Consider the following 23,060-nt stretch of genomic DNA (forward strand, 5'->3'; position numbering starts at 1 on the left):
CTCTTTGAGGACCAGCATCACCCGATGTCACCCCTTTGGACATTGCTGCTGCTGCTGCTGTTCTCTCCCTCTCTCCATATATATATATATTTCAGTGCACTTTTTCTTTTAAAAGAGAAGTTTTGAAAGTACAGAAAAAAAATCATTCATCAAATACAGAGTTCCCATATAACACCTTAACATCTTTCATGAGTGTGGTACATTTGTTACAACTGATGAAAGCACATTTTTATAATTGTACTGTTGACTATAGTGCATGGCTTAAATTGTGGTTCACTGTGCAGTTCCATATTTTAAAAAAATTTTATTCTAGTAACATATATACAACCTAAAATTTCCCCTTTTAACTTTCATAATAACATTCACAATGTTGTGCTACCAACACCATCCATTAAAAAACTTTTCCATCATCATACATAGACTACATTTTAAGCCTTAACTCCCTGTTCCCTATTCCCACCCTGTTCCAGGCTAAACTATTTTCAAGATTCTGACTCTCTGAGTTTGCTTATTCTAATTATTTCACAACAGTGAGATCACACAATATTTGTCCTTTTGTGTCTGCTGTATTTCACTCAACACGCTATCCTCAAGATTCACTCATGTTGTCACGTGTCAGGATTTCATTCCTTTTTAGAAGTGAATAATATTCCACTGTGTGTATATACATTTTGTTTATCCATTCATCGGTTGATGGACACTTGGGTTGCTTCCATCTTTTGGCAATTGTGAATAATGCAGCTATGAAGACTGGTGTGCAAATATCTGTTTAAGTTCCTGCTATCAATTTTGGGTGTATGTACCTAGAAGTGGGATTGCCAGGTCATATGGTAATTTTATGTTTAACCTTTCGTAGAACTGCCAATCTATTTTCCACAGTGGCTGCACTATTTTACATTGCTTTTTCTTATAGCTTTCAGAACTCTCTCCTTGTCCTTTGAATTCAACAGTTTGATCAGTATGTAATGGAGCATATTTTTCTTCGGGGTTAACCTGCATGGTGTTCACTTGGCTTCTCGGTTGTGCATATTCACGTCTTTTGCTAATTGGAACGTTTTCTATTATTCCTTTGAATATGCCTTCTGCCCCATTCCCTCACTTCTCATTCTGGGGCTCCCATTATGTGATTATTGGTATCCTTGGTGGTGTCCCAGAGGTCTTTTAGGCTATTTTTGCTTTTATATTTATTTTTATTTCTGCTCCTTAGCCTGATTCATTTCAATTATCTTGTCTTCAAGTTCACTGATTCTTCCTTCTGCCAGTTCCAATGTGCTGTTGAAATTCTCCTGGGACTTTTTCATTTCATTTATTGTGTTCTTCAACTCCAATGTCTGTTTGGTTCATTTTTAACATTTTAACATTCTCTTTACTGAGATTAGCATATTGCTTATTCATTACTTACTTCACATCCTTTAGTTCTTTTTCTGTATTTTCCCTTATCTCCTTGAGCATATTGAGGATTATACTTTTTAATTCTTTTTCCATTATGTCCATGGTCTAGACTCCTTTGTTGATTTTTGTTGTTGTTGTTTTATTTTATTTTTTTATTTTTAGCCTCTGCCTTTGGATAGGTCATCATTTCCTGTTGCTTAGTTTGTCTTGTAATCTTTTGTTGCATTCTGGACATTCTAATATTTTAAAATGTTAACTCTGGGATTTATTCCCTGAGATGTCTGTTTCTTGAGTTTGTAACCAGCTGGTGACATGACAGAGATCTTCTTGAGTGTCAGGAGCTACCAAAACCAAGCAAACCTAAGCAAAAAAAAAATAAAACAAACAAACAAAAAAAAAAAACAAAACCGTCTTTGCAAATTGGCTTGTGTCAGCTGGTGGCTCGTCCCCTATTAGGAAGGTCAGCCAAGGTAAATGCAAAGTGCAGCATCTCCCCTGTCTATTCCTGGCTTTTGTCTTATCCCAGGCTTCTGCTTGCTAGTGGTGTTAGAAGTTCCCCTGTTTACAGGAGTTTGAATGCCTTCTGTACTTCCCAGAAAACAGACCTTCTCCCTTTCTGGGTTTTCCACTGCAGGACTTAAAGCAGGTAAGCCTTTGACCCAGGCTGACTGCCTCAATTTTTTCTCATACTTCTTACCTTGTCTCAAGCTGCTCTCTCTTGAAAGGCAAATTCTGGGAGTAGGGGCACACCGAAGTTGAGGTTCCCAATTCCGTCTTCCCTAGATGGAATGAGGCCAGAGACCCACAAAGGGAGCACTGACCTGCTCCAAACTGCCCTTGTGAGGGGATAAGATAGGGGCCTGGAAGGGCACCAGGAGCTTCTTCCACAGCTCCCAAAGCTGCACTCTCTTCACTTAACCCCTGTGAAGCAAATGCAGCCCTTCAAGTGTCCTCCACAGTTTTGAGGCAGCTATTATCTTTAAGTCTCCTTTGCTGCCTCGTCCATGGTTGGTTGGAACAACAGCCAACCTTAGAGCCAGGCAACTAGCGATCTGAAGTAGCTCATCAAAAGCAGTGATCAGAGATCAGCTCCCCCCACCCACACCATATCTTGGGGAACTGGATTTTTATGTCTCTTTAAGACACCAGTAAGCTATGCCAGGGTCCAGACCCCATTACTGTGTGCTGAGAGAGTGGGGGATAGGTGACAGTCACCACCACACAGAGAGGAAAATTTACTGGTATTTATTGAAATGTATCAGATTCTTCCTTCTCCTTTTCTCTGGATGCTGGAGTTTCAAAATAGTTGATTCAGACAATTCCTGACTGTTAAATAGTTGTTCTGGTGTAGGGACTGATTCCTGAAGCTTGTTACTCTGTCATTCACCCACAATCTTTAGACTGGCCATCACCTATTGGAAGGCAGGTCACTAATTCTGACCTTTTTTATTGCATCAGAAAGCTCTTAACTGCGTATATTTGATTCTCACTAAACATCTTAGATGTATGCTGGAATACAATGTTGACATCTAATGGAACTGAGCATCAAAGCGTTACATAATTCTCTTATCACTGCTTAAAAATACATAATAGCTATGGCATCATCTCTGCACTAACCTCACCAACAAATCTAACCAAGAAACCAAGAAAACCCAATTTAATGACATCCAAGTTTTCAAAGACATAGTTTGGAGGTGAGGAGAGGATTATTCAATTACAAAAAAAAAAGGTGGTTGAGCAGAAGACACATGGCCAACTCCCCTGAAATTTTTCAAACATAATTTGATGCACTGAGATTGGCACCCAAATTTTCAAGGAAACAAATAATGGCTTTGTAAATGCAGGTAGGCCTGTCTTTGCAGCTTCTAGTCATAAGTGCATTTTCTATTCATACAACTGGACTTTATAGTCACAATCTGTTTATTTCTGTAACTTAATCTCTAGCTAGGAGTGGGATCATCAATTTGGATTTCATGTTTCTTTTATATTCTGGTTATTTCCCAACACAGGACACAATACCATGCCCCACAGTCTGCTGATCAGCCTGTGAAGACCCACACTTTTTGCAGAGACTGACAGAGAAGACAACTACACACTGTTCCAAGGGCTACGTCCAAGAAATTCTTCTGGGCATGCTTTAGTACTGACCCATTTTTACAGCCTCATTTGTTCTTAACACCTTATTCCTCCTTCTCCTAGGCAAGCCTTGTGGAAGGGGATTCTGGATTAGAGCAGCTGTTGTTGTATCTGCAAGACATTAGAAATCATTTCCTTTGCTCTTTTTCTAGTTTTTCATCCCCAAACTCGAATTTTAGCCTAAGTGTCCAAGATCACAGACACTTCTTTCAAATGAAGTGGATGACAGGCAATCACTCTATAATGATTTACAGCCCCTTTTCTCTTCATTGTTTTGTTTTATTTTCTCTTGCTGTTGAAATATTTTAGTGATCATTATAAAATGATATAAAAGTTCCTGTTGAAATAGACTTTCAAAATGAAATTCAGAGGGAAAAAAGGTAAATCTTTAAAAGGGTTTATTGAACTTGTAATCATAAAAGCCACACTCTGGGCCATTTACTGAATCCCATCCTGTTACATGTTTTATCTCCTTACCCCAAATTATAAATGCCCTAAACCATAAAGTAGAAAAAAGCCAGACATAGTCAATGTTCTGCTGGAACATTTACCTCTGCCACCACCAAAGGGTCCTGCAGATATTCACAGGAGTCAGCCAGGCTTCGGTAGGAACAGTGGGTAGCAGTTTTGTGTGTACAAAGCTTAAGTGAGAACATAGGTGTTACAATAACAAAACCCTCAAACATGGAGCAAGAGAGGCTTTGTCTCCTCTCCCCCTCAAAGACGCTCCAAAGGTTTCTGAGGGGTATGAAAGGAGCATGGGGCTTTATAGTTAATCTAAATGTGTCATTTTTCTAAGAAACTGCAGCCAAAAAGGGATCTTGAAGAAATGGAGCACCATGTAATTTATAAACATTACCAAATGATATTTTAGTCTACCCATGCCCTTTATGTGATTCTATATCATATATTTATATGACACTCTCTAAATCAATAGGAATCTGGTAGAAGAGCTTGCAATCTAATACCTTGACCTTTTGTGGGAATCTGGTGATATATATAAAGACCTCACACCCTAGAAAAGTGCAAGAATTCACATACAGGTAAAAGTTCGCATATAATTTCCAGGGTCTCATTCAAGGATAAGAATCACTGTAGAAGATACAAACAATACAATTTATTTTGGTCATTTACAATAGAAACACCAGCACATTAAGATGCCCAAATCAACTAGATTCATAGCTTCAAGGTACAGGCAAGAAACTGGCATGTTAAATGGGTTACAGTGAGCCACAAAAAAAAGAGCCCTAATTATTGCCCCTCTCCTCCCATAGCTTTTCTCTAGTAACATGGAAGGGGAGGGGAGAGGAAGTAGAGAAGTTGCAAAGGGAAATATATTGCTTTACTCTTAACTAGCTACCATGGTAAGGAAATCAAAGAAATGATTTCTGATGGTGACCCTTATATCTGAAAGTTTCAATGATCAATGGAGGTAAAATGTAAGCTAATGAGATGCATAGGAAGTACCTTTTTCACAGGCAGAAGAGATAGATACTATTTCATGTAAAATGGGTATGTTTATTGTACCTATATCACAGGCAGACTGGGATGTTGAAATAAATTAATACATATGAAAGGAATTTGCAGACTGTTTGGTATTGTACAAATGTCAGCCAGCTATTATGTTTATAGAGTTGCTGCAGACTTTTTAATAATATTCATACCGGATAAGAACTCAGAAGTCCTTGAATCCTTTTTGCCTGCTCATATATTTAACCTAATTATCCACCAACAGAACATGTGCTTTGAACTCTTTTTAGAGTATTAAGTAATGGACATATGGTTATTTATCCCTAAGGATTGGTAAAGCAGCTGAAGTTTGGAATTCTGTCTGCAGCCATGCTAAACCAGTAAATACATCCGTAACATTTGCATTTTACAATTTGTGAAATGTAATCTGGAGATTAAAATAGCAATTTCCAAAGTGAGTTGTGGTGATGGATGGCAAGAATATTCATAAGGTGTGGGGAAGAAAATATGAGGACTGCTTTTCATTTTTATTTTTTTAACAATATATTTTTATTTAATGATATGCATATTTTAGTATGGTTATACATATATTATTTTATATATAAATATACATATGTTAAAGAGTATGTTTAAATTTTTTACTGCTTGGTGTACATGCTCAAAAAATTTGAAGTGTTTAGGTCCTTTTAAATACACAACATTATTTGATCCTCTCAGATGTATTAGACCATTATTCTCATTACACAGGTAAGGAACCAGTCTGGGAAAAGCTGAGGGATTCTTGCAGCATCTTATCTAGCAGGACCAAGGTAGAATTCCAGACCTTAACACTAAGTTCTGCCCTCCAGACCTTTACAGCTTATTGTCCCTTATGGAATCCAACTGTAGATTTTTATCCAGTTTATTTATAAAACTGACTAGAGTTATGTACAAGAATACAGATAGGATGAAGACATAAGGAGAGGAAATGGGTTGACTTCCTTGGGTAGGTCAGTAGAGAGCAGTTTTTCCAATATAACAGCGGAAGTACATTAAGGAGGGTTCACTAAAACATAAAAACAAGTGGCAGGCATATACTAATCCCAACCTATTGCAAGTTATTCATGACTCTTTAAGTGTTCCAACAAGACAAGAAAAAACGGCAGAACTGAGACACTTCTCTCCACCCTCCCCTACACCAAAAACAAACAAAAATACACACACACAAAAACGAATAAAGGCATGTTTTTATTACTATGTTTATATATTATTATATTATTAATAGCATTTTCAGTATTTCTTGCACTTTCCTACCTACTATGAAGTGTTATATAAATGTTAAGTATTGTTTGTATTTAATAAGTCATAGTCAGAGGAAAAATATATTCTTTGGTTTCTGCAGTAGGGGCAAAAAATAAAAAAAGGTTGAAAGTAAATTGCCTATTCTGCGTTATATCAACATAAACTCTACTTCCTCACATCAGTCTCTCTTCCCTGTTTTCTGGTACAAAAATATTCAGAACCAAGAATGCATTTTCTCAGATATCTTCAAAGAACATGTTTTCAACAACAGGAATGAGTATAATTCTTCTCAAAAACACCAAAGAATCAGGTTGAGTGGCCAGAAATGAGTCTAAATATATTTTCCTGAACATGAAGATCTTCAAGGGGATGCATGCTTCCAGGCAAAAAATAAACACTGGAAAGCTGTGTCCTTTTGATGTAAAAAAGAAAATTACAAAATCATTTTTAATGTGTAAAATTATATGTTCATTTAACTAGCATTAATTTATTACACTAGTTATAGCAAATTAATCATTACAACATTTCCATGTCTGAAATCTGTATTTGAAATGTGTCTTAAAAATTCACAGGTGACCATTTTTTTTTTATGGTTCAGGTGGTTCATACTGCTGATTTTGCAAGTTAGCTTACTTGGGATATAAGCCACCTAAATATAAAATGCATATTTTACAGAATCATAGAATCTGAGAGCTGGCAAAAATCTTTCAAATAATCTAGCTGATCCCCTTATTTTGCAGAAAAGGAAAGAACGTCCCTCAAACGGAAAATCAAACAGCTGGTTCAGTAAATAACAAGAAACCTAAGCACAGGACATTTATTTAAAACAAATATTTACTGAACACTGCGCTTGATCCAGGCTATATAGTCACGTTCAATGATCATAATACAGCCATATAAATTGTCAAAATCAAGCACGATATTGGACGTATCATTTAGTTGACAAAGAAGACATTTTACAGCATGTTATTAGGTCTTTATTATGTAAATATAATATGTTGCTAACAGAGCAACTTCAATTTAAACACCTGTTTTACTAACAAGTATTATACTGATCAGATTTGCACTCCAGGAAATTGAGGGAAGATGATTCCCTAAAAGCCATATATTGAGTAAGCAGTAGAGTCAGGACCAATATAAGTATCAGTTATATGAAGCTCAATACATGATCAAAACTGCATCATTTTCATGCTTGACCTTCTGTACCAGCACTTCTAATCAAGTGCATGAATATGAGGTACAAAATAGATGACAATGAGGGATGATTCACGGCAAATCACAGTGAGAAATAACACGATGGGCTTTTAAATGCAACCCCTCCTAAACTGTATAGTTAGTTCTCCTTGATAGAATTTATAGGAAACAGGCAGAAGGACAATGACGACGACCTAATAGGAGATAATCTGCTTTTAAAAAAAGAGGAATGTGTTACTGTCAGAATCTCTTCTTGAGTTTAAAATTAATGTTAATTTTTTTAATTAGTTGAAACTATCTTAAAGTGCATTTATATTAATAGGACATGCATGCATTTTTCATAAAAGCTCCCCCAAATAACTGTGACCACAAAATAGCATGTTGTTACTATCATTTTAATTTAGAGATGGTTACCTTATAAAAACAAAAAAGAGGAGTGGGCTTGGGAATTACTATAAATCCAAAATGCTATAAACATAGGAAATTGGTAGACTTTTGTGGAGATTCTCATTATTTCCATATCTTTCATCAATAATAAGAAGTTACTTCTATGACAATTTATTTTTGAATAAAGTGAAAAAGGCAAAGACAAAATTAGAACTTCCAGATTTTTTAAAATCTAGACATTTTCTAAAGGGTAAAACCAATAAAGAAAATGAAAGTTTAGAAAACATTTTAGAAATTTCTAAAGCCACTTTAAAAAAAGAATACATCAATCTAATCACTCTTAGTTATAAAGTAGGGTAGTAGAAAAAGTCTAAATGATGTTTCAAATTAAAATAGAACAGTGATTAAAGAGTACGTTTAAAAAGCAACAAAAATCTTTCAAGAAAATTAAGAAATATTTGTTTAATGCCTTACAGATGCACTGAACTGCTGCAGCGACTTATTTGAAGAATAATTTCATATTTACTCAATGTGACTTATAAAAAATCATTTAAAATACATGGATATTAGCAGAACTTCCCTGCTGCATATATATTTTTTAAATTTAAATCATTATCATCAGCAATGCTATTTCCATCCAAGTATCCGAATAGCAAATGCTAAAATAATATGTACCTAAATGTTTTGCTACTGTATTCAAATTTTGTTAAGAAAACAAATTACACCTGCATGCTGAATTTGATAGGGATTATAAATTACCAGAAATTATAAAATCTTGCTTAATTTAACTCACAGTAGGGATGAAATCTCAAAGAACATCAGCTACTTAAAAATGCCTTTGCTTTTTTGTAGAAATAGAGAACACCCAGATACAGCACCTGGACATGAAGAGTAAAGAATTTGAAAACCTTTCTAAAGAAATCTAAGATGCCAGGCAGAATATATTATCTAGATTTCATAAGTTTCATAAAAAAACAAAAATGCAAGAGCTGCATATTGTTAGATCTTCTGTTTTACAATGAAGAATTGCTTTAACATGTTTGTCCATGATTCCACTGAAACCAACACTCCTCACAATTTCCATTACTTCCAAAATTGGTTTGTAGGATTTTAATGTTTCTGTCAATATATTTACATGCAAACTTTCGGTATTTCTGCTTTATGAGTCAATATTTCTTTTACTCATGTTGAGCCAAAGGCACATTTAGATATTTTCTGCTTTACACAACAGTGTAAAATTGACACGTCGGTGACCCATGTTGACCTAAAGGTAGAATTTGTGAGTGACAAAACACACACACACACACACACACACACACACACACACAAAGCCGACCTCTTGAAAAACCAGAGAACCGAGAAAAATCAAAGTTTAAAAAATGTAAACACTTGTTTACAAAGAATGAAGTAAAAGAGATAAAAAAGAAAGAAGGCAGGGCAGAAAGAATGAAGTAAAAGAGATAAAAAAGAAAGAAGGCAGGGCAGAAGGGAGGAAGGCAACTTAGTTTTACAACAAGGAACAGAGAGGAGTCAACATTCCCATTAGATTTATTTCTATAATAATGTTAATGGTCTAATTTCAAGGTAAAACAGGCCAACCAGGTCAGCATTTTGCTGGCATGTGTTCTAAAACACCATGGCTGCTTTATCTGTATTTCCTTCATAATTCTTTAGGAAAACCATTGCTCACACGTGGGCCAGGGTAATTCCAGCTGATCTCTGTACTGATTCACTTGAACACTCTCCTTATACCTCAAAATACCTCTGACAGCAAACCTCAACCAGCCCACACTGGGTGATTTACTTCCCCAGAAGGAATAAAGAATTGCCCCCAAAAAAGGAAGGAGTAGAGAAAAGATGAGGAGGGACTCTGAAGGCACCAGTCAAATACCACTGAGACTTAGCCTTGGTCTGAGTCAGCTCCTTCTCCAACTTTCTCAAGTCCTGCCTTTTGATGAATATCCTTGATATTTTCCCTATTGCCTCATTCTTCACTCCTTGTTCTTGTTCTTCCATCTGGGAAGTAAGTTCATCTCTGTTTTTTAAAACTTTTCACCTAAAGCTGCTCTCAGGACATTCCAGCTGCAAGACCCAGGGGGCCCCAATCAAAGGGTGCCCCAACCAACCTGGTTTGCCTGGGACTGAGGAGCAAGCCAGGATTGGAGACTTTGACTGTTAAAACCAGAAAACCACAGACAAAATGCGATGAAGTGAGCACCCTAGCTGACCATGAGTTTCTTCTCTCATTCTCGTGTCCCACCAGTCACATGTACCTTCTTAACTAAGTCAGGGCAAGAAATGAAATGGTTCAAATCTGAAGTTAAAAGTATAAAACTGGAATCACAGGGGGCATCAGGTAGCTCATGCCATCAATAAGCCTTATTTACTACAGGGAAAAAAAAATGCCTACAGTGTATAAATCCTATAGTTACTGTTAATCCCTTCTGGAAAAAAAAAAATAAAATAAAAAGAATGCAGCTGATAAGTTACTTACTGAAAATGTAATGCTCAAAGAAGTAACCACAATGCAATAATTACTGGACCTGATTAAACATAAAAATAAATCTTTTATTTCCTTCTCATCCCATTAGTATGTACAATGAAAGCAAAAGCCTTTTTAAAAGGTACCTCATGGCCAATTTTCCCCCTTAATTTTGCATTGTAGCAAACAAAGGTAAAATAAAAAATCATGCAAGCAGTGAACGTATAAGCTTTCCCTATTATCCTTGAAAGGATGAGGGACAGTGCCAATTAAAAACACATTCGCAGGCAGCTAAGCTCTATGCAAACACTTTTTTTTTCGGTGGTAACTACTTGATAGTGCATGCCTTATTAAGAGGAAAAGAATCACAACATACAATGTCTTATTACACTTGTCAATTTTTCTGGGGAAATCAATCCCTCTGTTTTGATTTAATGTATGGAGATTTTTCTTGCCCTGTTTTGTAAAGACTGGGACTAAAATGAGCATCTTATCTCTAAAAATGCATGCTAACAATGCTTGTCGTTTTCTTAAGGTAACCAAAAAGTCAGATTATTCAAGAAAACATGTTGTTTGAATAAGTTATCTGTGCTTTAAATGGAAGAATGTGGCCACATTTATCGTGTGTGTTCAAATCTCAATGGACTCTTTTCCCCTCTGTTGAGATTCTTGTCTTTGATTTTATTTTTATCATTTACGCTCTGAAATGCAACACCATGCCATTCCTACAAAACACGCTACACGTTTTTATCCATTTTTGCTTAAAGGTCTGCGTTCAAGTTCGTTTTAGAACTATATGCTCATATATCCAGGTCTCGTTTTGTAAAGGTTTACTTGCCACATGGCTTAACTCAACAGTGGGGAGACAGTGGGGAAGGGATCGATAAAGCAGTATTACCTTTTGTGATGGTGAATCTCTGCAGGACATCCTGGCTTAACTCTGCTGTCTGCACTGATACTCCATCCTCACCCACTAAGAGAGTGTTCTAAAGCATAGCCAGGGACTGAGAGAACCGAAGAGGATGGAAACGCCCTTTCTTTACCTTGCTCTGGAATTTCCTTAATAAAGCCGTAGAAAATGTGGATGCCTCAAGATAGGGTTCCAAATTTGAAAGACAAATGTAAAAACACTGCAAAGGCTGAGGGCTTGAGCCTTGACGTGCAGATAGGAATATGCTTCACCCCAGAGTTTGCACTTTGTCAGAAGGCCCATACCTGCTGCTGTTTCTTCAACGTCAACTTGCCACTTGTAATTTTAAAAAAGCTAGCTGTTGCAGTTGCAGAGACACAACTCTGCCACGCAACATGGTTCTACTAGTTGCTTCACTCGCCTGTCAAGTGGAATTAAAGAATAATATGTTAAAATCCCCTCCAAATTAATTTTTTAAAATAATTTCTCATTTGTCATCCTACAAGTAAAATTACACCCCTGTGGGTATAAACACTGTAATGTTTAAGGATATGATTCCACTGTTTCCATTCATGGTAATAGAGTAGCTGCTGCTGCTCAGACCTGAGATTTTGAGGATTTGCATGTTTTACAAAAGGCACAGTATGGATCTGCTATAGTTCCTTTTTTCTAATAAGTGTACTGAGACTTTCACTTAATTAAATAGACCTCACTTTGCTATTCAGGCAAAGTTAATGATAAGTCATACAAATTCCTTTGTAGGGCCTCATGACACTACAACTAATGTAAGTCTTTTTCTATATCCCTATTATCTTTCAAGCTGCATTTAGACTGCTTCCCCTGACACAAATACGGGTAGTCACCTGCCCCTTGTCCTCTCACTTCAAATACTCCTCTCATTAGACTTGAAACTTTCTTTTAGCTTTGACATCCATCCTGTCCCCTAGGATAAGACTAAGTCACTTCTCATTAATCTATCGTACCTTCTAATACCTTCCTCAAGATTTGTCACTATTTGACAAATACTGACAGGGAACCCACCGTACAGTATATGCAAATAAATAAGGGAAGATACTCAGAGAACTATATTTCAAGCCTCTTTAAGCAAATTAGCTAAAAGCCAGCTTGTGTCTGGCATTTTGGGATTCCAAATACTCAAGGAACCTTTCCTTTTATCCTTTTCCATCCCACAAGGAGATTCATAAAGAGAAATATTTCGGATTTTGGTATATTGATCTATTTCCCATACCAGTGATTCCCTCATATTCTAATAATTTACTACTTACATTTACACATGCATGGAATGGTATGTCTTGAGGATTGAATCATGTCCCCCACAAAAGGCATGTTCAGGTCCCAACCCCTGGTCTTATGGGTGTGAACCCTTTTGTAAATAGGACCTTTGAAGATGTCATTTGTGGCCAAACGGAATGAGGGTGGGCCTTAATCCAATATGGCTGAGGTCCTTATAAACAAAGGAATTTGGACACAGAAGAGAAACCACGGGGAGAAGCAAGAATCTGGAAGACAGTGGACCCCGGAAGAGAAAGGAATATGTGCCACCATGCACATTGCCATGTGACAGAAAAGTCATTGAACCCAAAAGATTATCGGCCAGCTAGAAGAAAGAGACATAGGGAGAAGGCAAGCCTTATAGGCTCTGAAACCATCACCTAATAAATTCCTGTTGTTAAATCAACCAATTGCATGGTATTTGTTTTAGCAGTTTAGGAACTAAAACATATAATATAACACTTAAACTACCACCCGATTTAAGCATAAACACCAGCCATTTAAATCTTGTAGACACCAGGTGAAAAACTGGAAAAAAAAATTTAAAAACAACCCTTAACTTACCATTAGGAAAAATTTAGTTCCCCCCTGTCTCAACTTCCCCTGACTGGACTCCACATGGTTCTTATTTTTCTAACTAACAGTATCAATAATGTGATAACGAGAGGCCAACTATCCTGAGTAAACACTCTCAGCAATATTACAGACTTGGAGAAGTTTTAGCATTGCAATTTTTTCTTTACCATGTCCCAGATACCAATTCTTAGGTCAAGCTAATTATGGCCTCTGGGAAAGCTGTGAGGAGACAGAATTAAAAAATGTTTCCCTATCCCAAGTTTCCCCTTATCGAATTAAGCTATGGAGAATACTCAGGACTACTTTCTTTTCCATCCGGATGGAATTTTCCACCCCTATTTTTAAATGATATATTTTATGATTTTAAGAAGATATAAAAGCATGTATAAAGCATTTTACATAGAATATACATATGTGAGTAAAAGTAAGCCCAGCCTCAAACAACATAAAAATCTGACAGGAGTAGAGCATACATACTACAAAGGCTATATTTAGTCCATAGCAAAGGGCAAAGGTTTTGAAGTCAGATAGGCATGCTTCTAGAATGGGGTGTCTCTGCTATTCTGGAAGCATAAGGTTTAATTCAGCGCTCTGAGCTAAATCTGTTATCTACCTTTCAAAGTTTGTAGAAGAAATAAGTGAGATCACAATTGCAAAATCCTCTAGTCTCATGCCACAAATAAATACACATTTAATATTTTGTTTTAATAAATAGATTCTATTTTATTAATTAAAGTTGTTATAATGCACAACCCAGTTAGGTGGAATAATAAAATGGCAGCGGAATCTCAGTGTGTTTGGAGTGGGGGTAACCCTAAATGGCTTGTGATTCAAAGGGGACTTCACAGAAGGTAAAGTCCTGTATACGGCCACAAAGAATAGTTGAGTCAACAGAATGGAAAAAAAAAAAGACACATTCAGGTAATAAGAAATGACTAGGTTTGGCTAGAGGGTCAAGCTCTATGGAAAAGTGTGATCGAAGATCAGCTTGGAAAAACAGGAAAGGGTCTCTCTGAGGGAATAGCAACAGGGATTTACTATTAACATGAAGCATAATGAGGATCTTTGAAAGGTTTTGAGATTTAGTAGATCGTTAAAAATGTAGTCTGGCAACTCTGTGTAAGGGTGTTGAACTGAGAGGGACTACAGATGAGGAGGTAGAAGGCTCCGTGATAGTTCAGCCTGGAGGAAATGAGGGCCTTTTATCAGAATGATGAGAGAATGAAAAAAAAAAAAAAAAAAGGTAGGAAGGAGAAATATTGAAGAAACAGAAAATACAGGACTTGGCAATTAATTGGATGTGGGTATGACAGAGGAAGAACAAATAAAAAAGACACACATCTCAAGCCTAGATGTCTAAGACTGTGATAAAAATGTTCAAGAGAAAAGGGTAACAATCAGTATTAAAGAAGATGCTTTTGATTATGTAAGTTAGGTCAATTTAGTACACTATTTAAAACTTAAAAAGCTTAGACAAAACTTCAGTTCAAATTGCCCTACCCCTGACCCCTGATTATAAAATTCCCAAGGATATAAAGCTCCAAATAAGTATAGTATCCTTGATACTTAACCTATTTCAGGACATATTTTGAATTTAAGAAAAAAAGAGATACTATTTCTCAAACAACAAACCTTTTTTTTTAATTCCAGAAGAATAAAACCAATCAATACACCATCTTAAAACAACATGGCACCTCTAATATTTACATCAAGTGAAAGGTGAAACTTTGTCACATGTTAATCCTCTTTGCTAACCACTGCTTTTCAGTATTTCATGAAACAAGGTCTGTATTTAACAGAACTAGTAATGTGTCAAAACAGCAGCGCGGGAAGTGAGGGCACTTGGGAGAGCCCCAAAACAAATGTGCCAGCTCAGAAGAGGCAATTGCCTCACGTGATGGGGAAAATTAAATCTCCATGCCTACATAAGTGCATAAGAATAAGCGCAAGTTGAAAGTGGCATTAATCTCAATCACTGTTTATTTGTGGGTGTTTAGACATTTTACATGCAGGGTATGTTTCCATTATTGTTGTTTTGAGTGAAACATGCGGCATTTCACTGTGAGGAAACCAGGGAAATTATTTTCTCAGTTGCAGAATTCTAGTAAGGCAGGAAAAACTACAAAATTCAGCTCACTTTAGAGCCTGGCATATTTAGCGCTGTATTTTGTTTCAAGAACAAGCCATTTTCTCAAATGTTATTAATAATAGAATTATTCTACATTATTATATACTTTATGCTAAAAAAATCACGTGGATCATTAAAAAAGATTAAGATGTGTGAAAAGAATTTTAGCAAAAAAGTGGTTAACATTGATCACAGCATTTCAAAGCCAAATTGGAATTTACTTTATCTGAAAACTTTCCAGTGTGATATTACTTTTCTTACATATATAGCCTGCAACTTACCTAGGACACTATTTATCATTTGGACAATGTAAGTACACCACACACACTCATACACAGACACACACACAAATCACCTTGAGACAAACAAGAAATTCTCTCTTGGGAAACTCAAAAATTTATTAAAATAAGTAGCAAGTCTACACTCTTCCTTCATTAACTTAGGCAGACATGTGTGATGTACCAAAATCAAGATTTAAACATGCTCCTGGTCATAATAATCACCTTTGCTTCCTCCAGTCCACAAAGTTTGTTCATTTTTATAAAAACATTTTGAGCTGTGACGGAAAAAGCAGTACCCAGAGGAGTCGTCCAATTATCCACACAGGTAGCCTCTTCTATCTGGGACTCCCAAGAGGTATGGGTCAGGAATTAAGAATTCAAAATAATTATTGCAAAGGAAGTGCCTGAATGAGTAATTTATCTTTGGTATTCTATCTACCCACTGGAGTAAAGCAGAAAGGATGGAGAAATTTGGAGTTTATGAAGGTAGAGACAACACAAAAAGTTATGGAATTAAGGTTTGGTGATTTTTTTAATATAGGTGGCATGTAGTTTCTATAGGACAGCTTTTCAGGGGAAATTCTAGCAATCATACCTTACAGGTACCTTTGTCAAAACAATGTTACTGTGCCACGTGTTATAAATATTCACACGTCAGAATTCTGGCTCTAACATCACAGTCAACAAGACAAAAGGAAATCTATTTCAACAGTTAGTGTGTATGTATTAGGTGCATTTTATAATACAAAGATTGAAACAAGTGATGAAATCAGGAGGGGAAGCACATCTTACCTTTAGACCTAGATTTTGGTCAAATCTAGGAATGAATCCAAAGTACTTTCTGAAAGAAAAAATAATGTAGGAAATAAAAAGAGACTTTCCTAGGGATTTCTCTTAAAAACATCAAAAATCCAAAATGAAAACTCACAAAATGAAGTGTCTGCTCTTAAACTACCACTAGTCCTAATATAAAGACCAATAAAGAGCAAGGGCTTTGGAGACTAGAAGTCTGGGTTCAGTCCCATCTCTGCCACAACCAGATGCATTGTTTTAGGCAAAATAGCCCTTCACAGAGCCTCAGGTTTCAAACACTTAAATGGAGAAAATTACAAGAACCTACTGATTATTGTTGTTGGAGCTTTAAGTGAGATACTCTTTCCATAGAGTTTCACACAGTGTCTGTTATACATCATAAAAATTCCTGGATATGAGGCAGGATTTTCCCAAAATGTACTCAGAAAAAAGAAAAATCTCCCCTTCCAAATATTTACATTACAGTATCTCTTGAAAACACTCTCTTTTGAACACTGTGACATATACCCCGGTATGGTATATTGCTTGATTTGTTGGGTAACTATTCTGATGGTTAGGTGCCTGTGTCATATTGGTTGCTAAATATTTGGAATGTAACTCCTGTTGTTTGGAGAAGAAACACTGGCTTGCAACAACTTTAGCCAATGTTACACTGGAATGCTACAAAGGTTAACCAATGGAAGCAATCACATTTGATGCAGACTTTGTAATGATTCCTGGAGTGCACGACTTCAGCATTCCAAGTCCCCAATGTAAACAAATATTTTTTAAAGATCTTCTGTTAGTTTGTCTTTTTCACTCCTCTAGATCCATTCTGTACCTTTGTCTAAGCTCTGGACCACAGCAAGCTGTACTTTAGAGTCAGTTTCACCTGCCCTGTGGATTCCACTTGGATTCAGCCAATGGGAAACAACAGCAGGAATTCAGAAGGCAAGAGAAGAGAAAGCAGGGATATTTCTTTCCAATTATGCCCTCCTCTCCCATCCCGCTTAGTTCTTCATGGTCCTGAAAGTGGCTGTGTTCTTTTTCAGCGACACTTCCTGTTGAGTAGAGTGCCCCCTTCTTAACTCCAGGTTGCAAACAGTCTCTGGCAGCCACTTGTTTCCCTCATCCCTTTGGGCCTGGGGTGGAAACATCTGCCCTGCTGTTGCGAATCCCTAGATGCATCACCATTCCTTGTTGGCTCCCTGCATCCTGCCTACACCTCCCTACACAGTTCCTTTATTAACCTGTCTTTCGTGAAACCCTTTTGAGTGTGCCATCTGCTTCCTATTGAGCCCCCACCGCATATAATTACCTTACTAAGCATTAGAGGAAGTGGTTATGTTGTGTGGATCACACATATAGGCAGGGCAGCAGAGCTTCACTGATAAAACGACAATTAAGGCTTGCAGGAAGTAGGAGAGACTGACAGTTATCAGGGAGGATGATTTTATAGTTATAATGAATAGCAGGTGCAAAGGTGGTGGCCAACTTGAAACATTTGAGGCAGGGAAAGGCAAATGTGGCTGGAGCAGAGGCAAAGCAGCAACCATTCTCATCAGTTACACAGCATTAAAGACACAGATCAGGATGAGATCACCCAGACAGCAAATGTTCAAAAGAGAAGGACCCAGGAAAGAACCGTGAGGGAAGAGGATGGCCCAGCAATGAGCAAAGGACATAGAGAAGGAGAAACCAGGGAGGTAAGAGGGCAGCCAAGCAGTCAAATGAAAAAGAATGTTAACTGTGTCAAACTCTTAGGCAGGTCAAGTAAGATGAGGACAGAAAACAGATCCCTGTTGTTGACCTCCACAAGTACTGCTTTGGTGAAGCGGTTGGAAGCAAAAGTCAAGCTAGAGTTAGTCTAACTAGAGTTCAATAGACAAATTACAGACCAACTGTTCAGAGCATAATTGAAAAAAAAAAAACAAAACAAAAAAAAAACCATAATCAACAAAAACTTGACCTAACATTCTACCAGTGGATAAGCGTGTCTTGTCCTACAATTCCCAGTGAGAATATCATTCAGAAGCTTAAACACCCTGTGTCTTGAATAACTGAGATGGCATGTGAGGTGCCATGCAAAACTATTAGATAAATCAAAAGTGACTTTAGTCAATAAATTAAATACAAGAAGGCACAGCATTATCCCTGAAAGTTTATACATGATTTGATCAAAAATACTTCAACTTCCTAAAAGGAAATAAGAATTTTATACATGCAAACACACACACATACACCCCCACACACACACAGAAATACAACATTACCTGGCTAGTGTTTATGCAGTAGGATGTTACGCTGCCTCTGAGAGACAAACCAAATGCTACTTTGAAACTAGCATGCAACCCAATGAGGCTTGACTGGGTTGGTTAGTAGAAACAACTTGATAGTACATTTTTCCGTGAGAGGGAATTGAAAAAAATATTATGTGTTAATCCTCCTATGAGGCCATCTATGCTCTTAAAAACAGCATATGTTATTCTCTAGGAAGAGAAAATCAGATACTATGTAAATAATCCCCCCAATATATGTACTATATGAGCAAGAGCGTATTTTGGTAGGTGGGTGGCATGGGTACCTGGGGAAGCCAAAGGGCTGACCGCATCTAGAATGCGGGTCAGCAATGCCCAGATAGGTGGTGCCTGTAATGTCCTTATTAGCCAAGAGCTGCACTAAGCACCAGATAAATATAAAGCACATATACAGAGAGCTCATTCCTATGGAAGCACATGACAAACACATGGAGCAAAGACAAACTTCTCACATTAATTCTCAGCCCATGCGCCTTCTATTCCATAGCACCAAGAATTGGGGCAAAATGAGATATGAATCTTCCTGGGATTTACCTCTCGGAGAAATAATTTTGTTAAGAGTAGCTTGTTCCTGTCATGGAAATGTCAGTATGGGAACATGAAACTTTCAGTTAACATAGCTGCTGTTCCAATCAACAATAGCTAATATTTACTTAGTGCTTAATATGATCCGCACAGTGTGCTTGGTGTGTTGCATGCATCACCTCATTTTTTTCCTCACAAAAACAGTGACAAGAGTACTACTGCCCTTCTTATTTTATAGAGAAGAAAGCAGAGGCTCAAGGAGGTAAGGTGTTCTGACCAGGGAATAGCACCAATCATAGTTGGTGGGGTTGGGATGCGAACACAGGAAGTTTGACTCTAGGGCCTATAAAACATAATATCACCATATGACTAGCTAGTACTAAACGGATATTTACCATGTGGTAAAAATCTTTACATGGATTCTTTTCCATTTATTTACCTTGCTACAACTATTTGCATTATCCCCATTTTATAGAAACCAAAGCATAGAGTACAGAGCTGCAATTCCTCCAGCTACAGAGAATGCACTATATCCCACTGCATAGAACCTCCTATTCCAAAGTTTAATTTAACATCATTATTAAACAAAGGCATCAGTTTCAAATATCAACAAATATTTATTGCACACTGTGTTCAATATAACATATAATATTGTACTAGCTGCTACAATTGAATAAATAGAAGTGAATTTCCTTCCATTAATAATCAAAATAAAGTTGAGAAAACAAAACACAAAAGCTCATTAAAAATTTAAGGTTTAATTCTGTTAAACTAAATATCTTTTAATATACAGAAGAAGTCACAAGTAAGCTTCTGATTATTTGACTAGAAATGACAATGCATAGAATATATACCATCACTGTGGATCTGTGGTGCTGCAAAAGTTTCAGAAATGGAGCTTTAAATGGTCTTAAAGAGGTAGACTTTCAAAAAATGAAGGGGCATGAGCAGATTATGGAGAAAGTCATGGGGACATTTTTAGCTAAGATAGCTGGTGACTAGAGACAGTAGTTTATACAAACTGGCTCAAGTTGGAGAAGAGCTCAAATACCAGGCAGAGTTTAGACTTTATTCTACAAATTACGAGCTGTTTGACCTCAGATGTGACATGATGTAAAACACTGTTTAAAGAAGATACATTTTCTGTTCTACGTGAGTTTAAGCAATTCAAACTTATACACGGAATGAAGCCACAAATAACTTGTGGGTTGATGTAAGATCTTCCCCAACACCTATACTGCATTCACCGTCAGTATGTTTATGCTTATACTGAAAAAACATGCAGATTGATTTTCCCTGATTAAGGCTGCTTCAGTCTGGTCTGACGAGTAAATACCCAAAGCAGCCACATGCTTAGCTGCCCTCCCTTTGCAATTACCACCTATTTTTTTTCCCACTCTCTGCTCAAAGTGTGGGTTTAATTTTGTAATTCTTAACATTTTCAGAGTGGGCATAACATATCAGCCACTTGACCTTATAATGATATGTTCACTCCTTCCAAGAGGGTCCCTCATTCATTAGGTTGTTACTGAATAGCTACAGAGTGCCAAGCCAGGTGCTGGGGATACAAAAATTAGCATCATCTCAGTCTTTAAGGAGTTCACAATTGATCAACAGGAGACAAAAGAGTGAAGAGTCACACCATGTTGGATGCAATGGCCCTGTCTAGAGGGTGCTAGGATCACAAATAAGAGAGCCTCAAAACTGCCTGGTACATCATGGCATGTCTTCCAGGGAAAGTAATTTTTCAACTGAAGTGTGACCAGTGAGTAGCCATTCTTGGTTAGTCAAGAAGGGAAAAAAAAAACATTCCTAACAGAGTGTGAAGAATGTGCAAACGCTTGGAAATCTGGGGAAGTGTCAAAGAGAGCACTCTTTAGCTGAGTTTATGAAAAGGGACGGAGCAAGGGGGACTAAATACAACCCAGTGCTTGAATGTGTCTCAGTGATTCTGCATTTGTAGGTTAGAAACAACCATGGTGGAAGACCTGAGAAGTAGACCAGTGAGGAAAGACCAATAGTAAAATTTGTTGTACATCTTAACATATTCATTAAAAAGATCATCTAATTTTATCTTGTGAATTTCTCCACAGTCCTAGATAATGGAAGGCACCATCATTTGTCAGAATTTGGAAGTAGAACTTGCTGATTCCCCAAAAACTACCCTTTTGTATTTTCCCAGCTCTAAGTCAATGATGTCAGCGAAAGAATTGCCGTTATACCTCCCTAGATGTTAACTCTGACAACTTGTCGGCCAAGCATTTTTCTGAGACAGTCACCTAGGTGGCCACAGCTTGAGTGTGAAGAAATGATGAGAAAGGTTTTTGTCTTGCCAATTATAGGAATTTTAGGGCAGATCCCAAAGTATGACCTGGATTTGATTAATCTAGATCCTGGACATGATTTTAAACATAAGCCTTAACTGATTCTAGGCTTCAGGGACTAGTTACGCTAGGTTTTCATTTACTCAGAAATACCTGCTCCCCCATTCTGACCACTTGTGCCCTGCAATCCCAGAATGAGAAATTATCAAAGAAGAACATTATAATATGACAGAGAACAATCAACTTGATGATTTAATGATCAGCAATAATATTATAGTTAACGAAAATAATGGATACCAGATATGAAAGACCTGCTGCTTTCATGTGCTATTGAAAGCAAACTAGATTCCAGCTACAAGTTTTTATAAAGGTGTGATTTGAATGACTTTTCATACAGATGACCCAAATTAATTAGATAAATGTCTGGAATTGATAAGTTAAAATAATAATAAACCTCCTTTCCAGATGCATTCCTTTGCAGTTTAAAAAACATTACCACAAACTTAATTTTGTCCAAAGCTCTTAGGGATTCTCAGAGGCAAGGAAGACAGAGATAATTAATGGTACTTTCCAAGGACAGGTCACAAAACTGGCACCGAGGCAAGGTGTACCAGAGGCCAGGGAAAGCAAATATCCTGACATTTACTGTCAGATTCATTCTGCAGACTTAAAAAAAAAAAAAAAAAAAAAAAAAGACCTTCTGATTCTTTCCTTTCCACATAAAATTTTTTTTGTTGATTTGTTTTTCAACAGTATTTTAAAAATATAATTCTGACCTGCGGGCATGAGTTTAAAAAATACTAAAAGCAACAACAGTTCAAGCCTTAATTTAATATTCGAATGGCAGCTTGCAAAATGTTTCTCTATTCATTCTCATCTGAACTTTGGCTTCATATCACGAAATGGATAGCCAGGCACTGTGATATCCATTTTGTGGAGGAGAAAAAGTGAGGTTCATGAATTTTGTTCAGCATCTTGCAGCAAGCAAATAGCAGAGACAGACTAGAATTCTGGTGGCCAAATTTGTGGCCAGTATCATCACATTAAGAAAATTTCCAAATTGATTCAAGTTGTTAGAATGTATCCCATTCTCCTTTTAACAGTATTTATACATCCCTGGATGCATAACCACATTCTCTATTTTATTAGCAATATGATTGTTTGCACACACCTTATTTATCCTCTTCACTAATATCACAGCAAAGAAACTATTATGCCTAGCATAAGACTTTCATGTATTAAGTGCTCAATAAATCTATTTTTAATCAACTTTGATTCAGTGTCTAGGTCTTGTGGAAGAGACAGTTCATTCTCATCAATATTTGTGTCCCTTCTTCTTTCTGGTCACTTAGCCAGACTGTATGTTCTATTTCCCCTCAGGCTCATGTTCGACTTCCAACCAATGGAATGTGAACAGAAAGGAGGCCAACCATTTCCAACTGAACCAATTAAGGAAAACCTCCCCATCTATAATCCCCCCTCTTTTCTTCTACCAATACTTTGAATATAGAAGACCCCCAGGACATAGAGAAGCATGGAGCCACAATGCAGAAGGAGCCTGGGTCCCTGAA

The sequence above is a fragment of the Choloepus didactylus genome, chromosome 11 (genome assembly GCF_015220235.1).
Source record: "Choloepus didactylus isolate mChoDid1 chromosome 11, mChoDid1.pri, whole genome shotgun sequence".
NCBI classification, from domain to species: domain Eukaryota; kingdom Metazoa; phylum Chordata; class Mammalia; order Pilosa; family Megalonychidae; genus Choloepus; species Choloepus didactylus.